We start from the raw sequence: 11,219 nt of genomic DNA, 5'->3' as shown, positions 1-11,219 counted from the left end.
AAGTTGTGAGACACAATGTGTAGAAACCTAAGAGAACTACATAGAAACTCTATGATTTCATGTGTAGTTCTCTTAGGTTTCTACACATTGTGTCTCACAACTTTCTCCAAACATTCTACAGTTTTTATCACAGCATGTACATATGATATCACGACACGTGGACAAGTTTCATGATTTTCTGAATTTGTTTGTGTTTTATACAATTTTTAAACATGTGGATGGCAAGTTCACGACCATGTTTAGTGAGCATGTTGCTCGAAGTTTCCGGTACGCTCCTAGAATCGGTCGTAACTTATGGTAAGTAACATGAATATCATTTTTGCATGCACGGTTTTCCATGTTTTGAGTGACCTACAGTTCAAATCTGAATTTTGCGAAGAAATTCAAATAAACGAACTAAATCTACTAGATATTGCAAACACAGTTATAATTGTCCCCAAATGGTACATGTAGGTCTACATAGTGTAGGAACAAACCACAAAAAGTTTGGTGGCCAAAACCAAAAAAAATACAAATGTACTTTGCCGAGTGTCAGATGGTGACACTCGGCAAAATATGCTTTGCCGAGTGCCGCCCAGGTAGGCACTCGGCAAAGAAGTGTGAAGTAATCTTTGTCGAGTGTCCCCTGGTCGACACTCGGCAAAGGATCCTTTGCCGAGTGTCGCCGATCTGACACTCGGCAAAGCTTATTTTAAAAATAAAAAAATCTTTGCCGAGTGCCAGATCGCGGGCACTCGGCAAAGAAGGAAAAATATATTTCCGCCCGGCTCCTTTCTTCTTCTTTCTCTCCTCACTCTCTCTGTCTCTAAGCGCAGTTCGCCGCCGCCGCACTAAACCGCCGCCGTGCCGCGCCGCCTCACCGCCGCGCCGCCTCACCGCCACCCGCCCACGCGCTGCCGCACCGCCTCGCCGCCGCCGTGCCCACTCACCGTGCCCACGCGCTGCCTCACCGCCAGCCGTCCGCCCGCTCGCCGCCGTCCGCGCCTCCACCGTCCTCGCCTCCGGTACGTAATTGAAGAATGGATTAATTGTGTATATGGATATGGATATGGATATGGATATGGTTCTTCTAGTTTCCACTACAAATAAACAGTAAACATAAATGTGTGGATATGGATATGGATATGGTTGTTCTGTTAATTAGTTGTAGAAATTCATATTAGTTGGTGATTGTGGATATGGATGTCGATTAAATGTGATTGTCGGCCATCGTGCCATTGATATATGTGTGGATGTCAGCCATTGTGTTGTCAGTTTTATTTGCAGGTTTTGGAAACCTCCCCGTGCAAGGGAGGTGCTGCCGAAATTTTGTATTGACAGGCTTGTTTATTTTTTGCAGAGGTCTTCCTAGCCGTTGCGGGTCTGCCTGCACCGCGTCGAGTCGCCACTGCACCGACCCGCCACAGCCCCACTAGCCTGACTCCACCGCCACCCTAGGTATAACCTCTATTTCCGCATCATGGTCGTAGATCACGTAACCCAGTTAGGTGTCTCTCGTTCGAAAGAGATATGGTGTAGATATGCAGATCTTTGCATATCTACAAATGTATCAGTTTCGAATTGTCCACGTTTTTTGGACAGCCCGCGGTTGCGTAGATGGTGTTAGTTTCCATGCTCTACTCCGGTCCGAGAAAGAGTTTCGGCGTCACCTCCCTGTTGTTCTCCGGACAGTACACTCTCCCTGGCAGGACGTGTATCCGGAGAACAGCGGGGAGGTGCTGCCAAAATTCTATCTCGGATCGGAGTAGAGCATGGAAACTAACTCCATCTACGCAACTGCGGGTGGGATTAGGACCTATCCTCACCTATTAGAAGGTAGGAACGTAGTGTACATGCATTACATGTCTATATTAAACTATACTCGGTTATATATGTTAGAGGATGGAGGACCGTGAGTGGATATACACGGGCCGCGTTCGACGTAATGATGTCACCCCAGAATGGATTAGGAAGACCGATGCTTTCGTGGAACGGGCATATGGCGAAGCTGCTAAAGGAGCTAGCCTAGTCCCTTGTCCGTGCAGCAAATGTGACAACCGGAAAAGAAAACCAAAGAAGGTCATGGTAGAACATATTTGGAAGAATGGATTTACGCCGGACTATACTCGGTGGATCTTCCATGGTGAAGCGCATCGCACGAGAGAGGAGGTGGTGAGACAACGCGTCGAGGATTACGATGCTGATGTCGGGGTAGCAGACATGTTGAACGACTATCACGAGGCACAGTACGCCGAAGGACGTACGGAGGACGAGCCAGAGGCGATCGCAAAGGCATTCTACGACATGTTTGACGCGGCACAGAAACCCCTTCACGGCAAGACAAAGGTTTCTCAACTGGATGCCATTGGGCGTATAATGGCGTTCAAGTCACAGTATAGCATGAGTCGAGACGCCTTCGATGGTTTGTTGACAGTTATTGGCAGCCTGCTTCCGGAGGATCACGTTCTGCCAAAGAGCATGTACGAGGCACAGAAACTCCTTCGTGCACTCAAGATGACGTATGAGCAGATACATGCTTGTCCGAAGGGCTGCGTCCTATTTAGGAAAGAACACACTGAGGCAAAGTACTGTCCAAAGTGTAAATCGTCTAGGTTCATGGAGGTAGACTCTGGTGATGGACAGAAGAGGCAGCTCGACATCCCCGTGACAATCCTACGCCACCTTCCATTCATACCGAGGATCCAGCGTCTATACATGACAGAGGAATCCGTGAAATAGATGACATGGCACAAAAAAGGCAAACGATACAATCCTGACAAGATGGTTCACGCATCCGATGGTGAAGCATGGACCCACTTTGATGTCATTCACCATGAGAAAGCCAAAGAGGCTCGTAATGTTCGTGTTGCGCTGGCCACAGATGGGTTCAATCCATATGGAATGACCGCTGCCCCATACACATGTTGGCCCGTGTTCGTTATCCCCATCAATCTCCCCCCCCCGGCGTATGCTTTCAAAGATAGAACATATTCGTGTCGTTGATAATTCCTGGACACCCGGGGAATAAAATGGGCGTGTACATGGAGCCTTTGATTGATGAATTGGTCCGTGCTTGGGAGGAAGGGGTATGGACGTACGACCGAGCTACGAAGACAAACTTCAAAATGCATGTTTGGTACCAGTACTCCATGCAGGCGTATGGGCTATTTTGCGCCTGGTGTGTTCACGGTAAGTTCCCATGCCCAGTTTGCAAGGAAGCTCTTAGGTTCATTTGGTTGAAGAAGGGTGGCAAATATTCGTCATTCGATAAACATCGACAATTTCTCCCTCCTGACCATGATGGCAAATATTCGTCATTCGATAATCCACCCCCTCGTTATAATGATGGCGACAATGAATCGAACCTCAGCATTTTTCGAGGGCAACTCGGAAGCGCAAGTGGTTCGACCACCAAGACCCTGACACATGAAGAGTGGCGGCATATCATGCTATATGTATTGACCAACGTTGAAGAGGTGACGCCATACATGGAGCAATTTCTTCATGAATTCTGGCGTCAATCAAGGGACCCAACTCCACAGGAATATGATACCCTTCTTGGAAAGGGTGTGGGAAATGGATTGCCCGATTTCATTTCCTGGTTTAAACGTAAGGTACGTGCTTAGTTTGTCATTTGAAGTTGCTCTTACATGCGAATAATATAACAATCTAGTGTGTTTGAACTTGCAGGGCCAAAGAGAGCCGTCTATGAGTGCCGAGTTGAGACAAGTAGCCAATGGCTTTGCCTATAGGGTCAGGAAATTTTCTGGGTATGACGTCAATGGATACCGTTTTCGCACAACAAGCTACGACCAAAGTTGGCCCAATCGGAAAACCACGTGTTCTGGAGTCTTTACGCCCGAGCTTGATGAGGTCGAGTATTATGGAAGAATTGAAGAAATATATGAACTCAATTTTTATGGTTCCAAACCTCTTACTCCAGTGATATTCAAATGTCATTGGTTTGACCCTGAAGTTACGAGACGAACACATTCTAATCTTGGGCTAGTCGAAATTCGACAGGATTCGACCTTACCAGGAGACGATGTCTATATTGTGGCCCAACAGGCCACACAAGTGTATTATCTTCCATATGCGTGCCAAACGAAACAACATCTTAAGGGTTGGGATGTTGTGTATAAGGTATCACCGCATGCTAAATTACCTGTTCCAAACGATGAAGATTATAACTTAGACCCGGACACATATGATGGAGAGTTCTTCCAAGAAGATGGGCTCGAAGGGCGATTTGAGATAGACTTAACCGAAGCGATCGGAATGGAAGTAGATATTGAAATGTGAAAGGGAATTAGGCTTACACCTAGTTCCTATATAATTTTGGTGGTTGAATTGCCCAACACAAATCTTTGGACTAACTAGTTTGCCCAAGTGTATAGATTATACAGGTGTAAAAGGTTCACACTCAGCCAATAAAAAGACCAAGTTTTGGATTCAACAAAGGAGCAAAGGGGCAACCGAAGGCACCCCTGGCCTGGCGCACCGGACTGTCCGGTGTGGCACCGGACATGTCCGGTGCACCAGGGGGACTCAGACTCAAACTCGCTGCCTTCGGGAATTTCCAGAGGCGACTCGGCTATAATTCACCGGACTGTCCGGTGTACACCGGACAGTGTCCGGTGCGCCAAGGGAGGTCGGCCTCAGGAACTCGCCAGCGTCGGGAAACTCCAACGGCTAGTCCACTATAATTCACCGGACTGTCCGGTGTGCACCGGACTGTCCGGTGCGACTCCAGAGCAACGGCTACTTCGCGCCAACGGCTACCTGCTGCGGCATTTAATGCGCGCACAGCGCGCGCAGGAGTCAGAATCGCCCATGCTGGCACACCGGACAGCCAACAGTGCCTGTCCGGTGTGCACCGGACACCAGGGCGGGCCCACAAGTCAGAAGCTCCAACGGTCTGAATCCAACGGCATTGATGACGTGGCAGGGGGCACCGGACTGTCCGGTGTGCACCGGACTGTCCGGTGCGCCATCGAACAGACAGCCTCCCAACGGCCACTTTTGGTGGTTGGGGCTATAAATACCCCAACCACCCCACCATTCATTGCATCCAAGTTTTCCACTTCCCAACTACTACAAGAGCTCTAGCATTCAATTCTAGACACACCAAAGAGATCAAATCCTCTCCAATTCCACACAAAGCCCTAGTGACTAGTGAGAGTGATTTGTCGTGTTCATTTGAGCTCTTGCGCTTGGATTGCTTTCTCTCTTTCATTCTTTCTTGTGTTCAATACTCACTTGTAACCAAGGCAAGAGACACCAAATTGTGTGGTGGTCCTTGCGGGGAGGTTTTGCTCCCGGTTGATTTGAGAAGAGAAAGCTCACTCGGTCCGAGGGACCGTTTGAGAGAGGGAAAGGGTTGAAAAAGACCCGGCCTTTGTGGCCTCCTCAACGGGGAGTAGGTTTGAGAGAACCGAACCTCGGTAAAACAAATCTGCGTGTCTCACTTCATTATTCACTTGCGATTTGTTTTTACGCCCTCTCTCGGACTCGATTATATTTCTAACGCTAACCCGGCTTGTAGTTGTGTTTATTTTTGAGAATTTCAGTTTCGCCCTATTCACCCCCCCTCTAGGCGACTATCAATTGGTATCGGAGCCCGGTGCTTCATTAGAGCCTAACCGCTCGAAGTAATGTCGGGAGATCACGCCAAGAAGGAGATGGAGACCGGCGAAAAGCCCACTACAAGCCACGGGAGCACTTCATCGGAAGAGTCCCGCACCAAGAGGAAGGAGAAGAAGAAGGACTCTTCCAAACGGAAGGAGAAAAAGTCTTCCTCTTCTCACCACAAAGAGAAGAAGGAAAAATCTTCTTCCCACAAGCCGCATCGGAAAGGCGACAAGCACAAGAGGATGAGGAAAGTGGTCTACTACGAGACCGACACTTCATCAACATCGACCTCCGACTCCGATGCGCCCTCCGTCACTTCTAAGCGCCAAGAGCGCAAGAAGTATAGTAAGATCCCCCTACACTACCCTCGCATTTCCAAACATACACCTTTACTTTCTGTCCCATTAGGCAAACCACCAACTTTTGATGGTGAAGATTACACTAGGTGGAGCGATTTAATGCGATTTCATCTAACCTCGCTCCACAAAAGCATATGGGATGTTGTTGAGTTTGGTGCATAGGTACCGTCAGTAGGGGATGAGGACTATAATGAGGATGAGGTGGCCCAAATCGAGCACTTCAACTCCCAAGCCACAACCATACTCCTTGCCTCTCTAAGCAAAGAGGAATACAACAAAGTGCAAGGGTTGAAAAGTGCAAAGGAGATTTGGGACCTGAAAGGGAATTAGGCTTACACCTAGTTCCTAAATAATTTTGGTGGTTGAATTGCCCAACACAAATCTTTGGACTAACTAGTTTGCCCAAGTGTATAGATTATACAGGTGTAAAAGGTTCACACTCAGCCAATAAAAAGACCAAGTGTTGGATTCAATAAAGGAGCAAAGGGGCAACCGAGGGCACCCCTGGTCTGGCGCACCGGACTGTCCGGTGTGCCACCGGACAGTGCACAGTACCTGTCCGGTGCACCAGGGGACTCAGACTCAAACTCTTCACCCTCGGGATTTCTCGGAAGCCGGTGCGCTATAATTCACCGGACTGTCCGGTGTGCACCGGACATGTCCGGTGCTCCAAGGAAGCTCGGCCTCCTGAACTCGCCAGCCTCGGGTTCGCGCGGCAGCCGCTCCGCTATAATTCACCGGACTGTCCGGTGTGCACCGGACTGTCCGGTGTGCCAGCGGAGCAACGGCTCCCTGCGGCGCCAACGGCTCCCTGCGGTGCATTAAATGCGCGCGCAGCGCGCGCAGTCGTCAGACTCGCCCATACCGGTGCACCGGACATCAAACAGTGCATGTCCGGTGTGCACCGGACACCCAGACGGGCCCACAAGTCAGAAGCTCCAACGGTCAGAATCCAACGGCAGTGATGACGTGGCAGGGGCACCGGACTGTCCGGTGTGCACCGGACTGTCCGGTGCGCCATCGAGCAGAAGCCTCCAGCCAACGGTCAAGTTTGGTGGTTGGGGCTATAAATACCCCAACCACCCCACCATTCATGGCATCCAAGTTTTCCACTTCTCAACTACTACAAGAGCTCTAGCATTCAATTCTAGACACACTAAAGAGATCAAATCCTCTCCAAATCCACACAAAGCCCTAGTGATTAGTGAGAGTGATTTGCCGTGTTCATTTGAGCTCTTGCGCTTGGATTGCTTCTTTTCTTTCTCATTTGTTCTTGTGATCAAAACTCCATTGTAATCAAGGCAAGAGGCACCAATTGTGTGGTGGCCCTTGCGGGGAAGTTTTGTTCCCGGCTTTGATTAGAGAAGAGAAGCTCACTCGGTCCGAGGGACCGTTTGAGAGAGGGAAGGGTTGAAAGAGACCCGGCCTTTGTGGCCTCCTCAACGGGGAGTAGGTTTGCAAGAACCGAACCTCGGTAAAACAAATCTCCGTGTCTCACTTGCTTATTCGCTTGGGATTTGTTTTGCGCCCTCTCTTGCGAACTCGTTTATTATTACTAACGCTAACCCCGGCTTGTAGTTGTGTTTATATTTGTAAATTTCAGTTTCGCCCTATTCATCACCCCCCCTCTAGGCGACTATCAATTGGTATCAGAGCCCGGTGCTTCATTAGAGCCTAACCGCTCGAAGTAATGTCGGGAGATCACGCCAAGAAGGAGATGGAGACCGGCGAAAAGCCCACTACAAGCTACGGGAGCACTTCATCGGAAGAGTCCCGCACCAAAAGGAGGGAGAAGAAGAAGAGCTCCTCCAACAAAGGGAAGGAGAAGAAATCTTCTTCTCACCACAAAGAGAAGAAGGAAAAATCTTCTTCCCACAAGCCGCATCGGAAAGGCGACAAGCACAAGAGGATGAGGAAGGTGGTCTACTACGAGACCGACACTTCATCAACTTCTACCTCCGACTCCGATGCGCCCTCCGTCACTTCTAAACGCCAAGAGCGCAAGAAGTATAGTAAGATCCCCCTACGCTACCCTCGCATTTCCAAACATACACCTTTACTTTCCGTCCCATTAGGCAAACCACCAACTTTTGATGGTGAAGATTACGCTAGGTGGAGCGATTTAATGCGATTTCATCTAATCTCGCTCCACAAAAGCATATGGGATGTTGTTGAGTTTGGTGCGCAGGTACCATCCGTAGGGGATGAAAACTATGATGAGGATGAGGTGGCCCAAATCGAGCACTTCAACTCTCAAGCCACAACCATACTCCTTGCCTCTCTAAGCAAGGAAGAATACAACAAAGTGCAAGGGTTGAAAAATGCAAAGGAGATTTGGGATGTGCTCAAAACTGCGCACGAGGGAGATGAGCTCACCAAGATCACCAAGCGGGAAACGATCGAGGGGGAGCTCGGTCGGTTCCGGCTTCAAAAAGGGGAGGAGCCACAACACATGTACAACCGGCTCAAGACTTTGGTGAACCAAGTGCGCAACCTCGGGAGCAAGAAGTGGGATGACCACGAAGTGGTAAATGTTATTTTAAGATCTCTCATTTTTCTTAATCCCACTCAAGTTCAATTGATTCGTGGTAATCCTAGATATACTAAAATGACCCCCGAGGAAGTTATCGGGCATTTTGTAAGTTTTGAGTGCATGATAGAAGGCTCGAGGAAAATCAACGAGCTTGGCGACCCATCCGAAGCCCAACCCGTTGCATTCAAGGCAACGGAGGAGAAGAAGGAGGAGTCTACACCAAGTAGACAACCAATAGACGCCTCCAAGCTTGACAATGAGGAGATGGCGCTCGTCATCAAGAGCTTCCGCCAAATCCTCAAACAAAGGAGGGGGAAAGACTACAAGTCCCGCTCCAAGAAGATTTGCTACAAATGTGGTAAGCCCGGTCATTTCATTGCTAAATGTCCTATGTCTAGTGACAGTGACCGAGGCGACGACAAGAAGGGGAGAAGAAAGGAGAAGAAAAGGTACTACAAGAAGAAGGGCGGCGATGCCCATGTTTGTCGGGAATGGGATTCCGACGAAAGCTCCAGCGACTCCTCCGACGACGAGGACGCCGCCAACATCGCCGTCACCAAGGGACTCCTCTTCCCCAACGTCGGCCACAAGTGCCTCATGGCAAAGGACGGCAAAAAGAAGGTTAAATCTAAATCCTCCACTAAATATGAATCCTCTAGTGATGACAATGCTAGTGATGAGGAAGATAATTTGCGTTCCCTTTTTGCCAACCTTAACATAGCTCAAAAAGAAAAATTGAATGAATTGGTTAGTGCTATTCATGAAAAGGACGACCTTTTGGATTCCCAAGAGGATTGTCTAATTAAAGAAAACAAAAAACATGTTAAGGTTAAAAAGGCTTATGCTCTAGAAGTAGAAAAATGTGAAAAATTATCTAGTGAGCTAAGCACTTGCCGTGAAATAATTGACAACCTTAGGAATGAAAATGCTATTTTAAATGCTAAGGTTGATTCTCATGTTTGTGATGTTTCAATTTCCACTCCTAGAGATAATGATGATGATTTGCTTGCTAGGATTGAAGAATTGAACATTTCTCTTGCTAGCCTTAGAGTAGAAAATGAAAAGTTGATTACTAAGGCTAAAGAACTAGATGTTTGCAATGTTACAATTTCTGACCTTAGAACTAAAAATGATATGCTGCATGCTAAGGTTGTAGAATTAAGATCTTGCAAACCCTCTACATCTACTGTTGAGCATGTATCTATTTGTACTAGATGTAGAAATGTTGATATTGATGCTATTCATGATCACATGATTTTAATTAAGCAACAAAATGATCATATAGCTAAACTAGATGCTAAAATTGCCGAGCACAACTTAGAAAATGAGAAATTTAAATTTGCTCGTAGCATGCTTTATAATGGGAGACGCCCTGGCATTAAGGATGGCATTGGCTTCCAAAGGGGAGACAATGTCAAACTTAATGCTCCTCCAAAGAACTTATCTAACTTTGTTAAGGGCAAGGCTCCCATGCCTCAGGATAACGAGGGTTACATTTTGTACCCTGCCGGCTATCCTGAGAGCAAAATTAGGAAAATTCATTCTAGGAAGTCTCACTCTGGCCCTAATCATGCTTTTATGTATAAGGGTGAGACATCTAGCTCTAGGCAACCAACCCGTGCCAAGTTGCCTAGAAAGAAAACTCCTATTGCATCAAATGATCATGTTATTTCATTTAAAACTTTTGATGCTTCTTATGTGCTTACAAGCAAATCCGGCAAGGTAGTTGCCAAATTTGTTGGGGGCAAACACAAGGGCTCCAAGACTTGTGTTTGGGTACCCAAAGTTCTTGTTTCTAATGCCAAAGGACCCAAAACAGTTTGGGTACCTAAAGTCAAGAACTAAAGTGGTTTTGTAGGTTTATGCATCCGGGGGCTCAAGTTGGATACTCGACAGCGGGTGCACAAACCACATGACCGGGGAGAAAAGGATGTTCTCCTCATATGAGAAAAACCAAGATTCCCAACGAGCTATCACATTCGGGGATGGAAATCAAGGTTTGGTCAAAGGTTTGGGTAAAATTGCTATATCACCTGACCATACTATTTCCAATGTTTTTCTTGTTGATTCTTTAGATTACAACTTGCTTTCTGTTTCTCAATTATGTCAAATGGGCTACAACTGTCTTTTTACTGATATTGGTGTCACTGTCTTTAGAAGAAGTGATGATTCAATAGCATTTAAAGGTGTGTTAGAGGGTCAGCTATACTTAGTAGATTTTGATAGAGCTGAGCTCGACACATGCTTGATTGCTAAGACTAACATGGGTTGGCTCTGGCACCGTCGACTAGCCCATGTTGGGATGAAGAATCTTCACAAACTTCTAAAGGGAGAACACATTTTAGGATTAACTAACGTTCATTTTGAGAAAGACAGGATTTGTAGCGCATGCCAGGCAGGGAAGCAAGTTGGAGTCCATCATCCACACAAGAACATCATGACGACCGACAGGCCGCTTGAGCTACTCCACATGGATCTATTCGGCCCGATTGCTTACATAAGCATCGGCGGGAGTAAGTATTGTCTTGTAATAGTGGATGATTATTCTCGCTTCACTTGGGTATTCTTTTTACAGGAAAAATCTCAAACCCAAGATACTTTAAAGGGATTCTTGAGACGGGCTCAAAATGAGTTCGGCTTAAGGATCAAGAAAATAAGAAGCGACAATGGGACGGAGTTCAAGAACTCTCAAATTGAAAGTTTCCTTGAGGAGGAGG

This window comes from Zea mays, chromosome 10 (assembly GCF_902167145.1).
Source record: "Zea mays cultivar B73 chromosome 10, Zm-B73-REFERENCE-NAM-5.0, whole genome shotgun sequence".
Taxonomy (NCBI): domain Eukaryota; kingdom Viridiplantae; phylum Streptophyta; class Magnoliopsida; order Poales; family Poaceae; genus Zea; species Zea mays.
Note: the sequence above shows the minus strand (reverse complement) of the source record.